We start from the raw sequence: 2141 nt of genomic DNA on the forward strand, positions 1-2141 counted from the left end.
TATCCCCTGGTGGTGAGTATAGGAACCATTACAGGAGAAAATATGGAATGCATTAAATTTAGAGTGGAGCTTGTGAGTACCACGTGTGTTAGCTCGCATCGCAGCGCCAGCGGTTACTTCCCCTCTCTGAAACGAAACGCAACCTTACTCAATTTCAAGGCGGGGAATAGCTTGCGTAAAAGAATAATAGAAAGGCTAAACCAAACGACCCTTCTTCAGTAGCACCAATTAGGAACAGAAGAGAATCACGTCAGGGAATGGTTCCTTCGAAAATAACTCAGGAGGTGGAGAACGAGAGATTCGGTAAGGGACAAGGCGTGTCTTTACTGTCATCATCAATTGCAACCTCTGAAGAGCATAAAAAGGAAGACGAAGGGTCGCGATGGTGAGGGAAGAGGGAGGGGGCGAGGCAACCCAATTTTAAAATCGTCACCGAGTTGTGTGTGAACTTCCTTCGCGCATGCGATACGAATGAAAATGCAGTGTGTTCACTACAAGAGGGAACTGCAAACCACATGCAAACCCGATAGATGTGCGGTGGTGATGGCGCTATCGTTGTGTGGGTTTCCCAAAATTCGATCAGTTGATCCATTTATTTCGCCGTTTAATTGAGATGCGATGGTGTCGCGTGTTTGTAATTATCGCTTCCATTGCCTGCCCAGTGCCCCTCCTAACTGCGACGCGCCAATGGCGCTATTAATGTCGTACATCTACCGAAAGTGCATTGTTACATTCCCCCAGTTTCTGTCGCATTCGCACGGTGTAATACAAAGGGCTCTTTGCTTCCTCAGCTAGTGGTGTGCTTTGTCACAGATATCTGAGCCCCAACAGCTGCCCGGGGGTCTCCAAAAAAATAAATAGATACGCCCATTTATTTGACGGCATTCGCGGGGAACAAAACATACGCCTTCGCACTAAATTCCAAGCAATGGTAAAGGAGGGTTTCGTTGAAATAATCAAGTCTCACCGATGACGTCCCGTCCACTCCGTTGGGCATCCAAACAGTTCGAGAGGCAAATAACACCCGCGTCTTCTCTACGTCTCTCAAGCGCCCGGATGGTGGCGCCTCTTTTGTTCCTTTCATGCGCCTAAACCCACACATGTCGCCTCGCTTCCATTCGAGTGAAGTCGCCTTAACAATGGCATTTGAAACATATTCCCAGCCTTTGGTTATCTTCCTCGTTTACGGGGATCCAAATGCACACCATTTCCCCCCGTCACACATTAAGTGTTGGCAAGCTACGCCCTTAGGCGGGCGACAGTACTGATGCCACCTGCCCTCCCACAATTATGCGCCAGCTGTTGAGACCGCGCGGTAATTACAATAGCAAAAGCATCGGGGTTTCCACACCACACGGAGTTCAGCGGCTACGCCAACAAATGCGATTTGCCAATATCTTCCTCAGTGCCGTGGTTGGCTGCAGGGGTTTCGGCAGGCACTGAACCCACCGGCGTCGGTCAGCGCAAACTCACTTGTGCACTTGTGGGGTATGGAATGGGCCCAGGGGCATCCCTTTCCTTTTCCGACCGTCATCAAAAGGGCCATCCGCCCCGCGGAACGTTTATTTTGGCGCTTCAAGGCGCCTCATTTGCGTGCGTTTGACCCAACTGCTCCTCACAATTTCCTTCATTCACATTCACATTCACATGTTACCCCGTTCCTCCAATGCATATCGTTGCTGATTCCTTAAAGAGTGTCGAAACGGCCTGCACCAGCGGTAACCATGAAGGTGGTACGATGCCGCACAACTTATTCGTTTACCAATACCCTCTCAATTCAGCAAGTACTTACGTATTCGCATGGATCCGCAATTATACTTGTCTCCCTATATGTCTAGCCCATTAATGTTCTTACGGGGGACTGAAGGAGAATATCAGCAATAACGAACCATCAAAGCGAACATTCAACTCCGTCCAAACGCTCTTTCCTGTAGTTACCATCTTGTTAACCGACCCCCAACAAATGTACTCAAGTCATTTTAATCGTCCCTATTGCCCTTTACGTGCTGCGCCTCACCGGCCAAACACATGCAATTGCAGTTGATTCAACTCAGTCAGCCAACTGCGTGTTTGCACGTACCTCACCAATACACATCTTTATAAAAGTACACGAATAAAATTAAGCAGCTTTACGCATGCAC

The sequence above is a fragment of the Trypanosoma equiperdum genome, assembly GCF_001457755.1.
Source record: "Trypanosoma equiperdum strain OVI genome assembly, contig: ctg_119, whole genome shotgun sequence".
Lineage (NCBI taxonomy): Eukaryota > Euglenozoa > Kinetoplastea > Trypanosomatida > Trypanosomatidae > Trypanosoma > Trypanosoma equiperdum.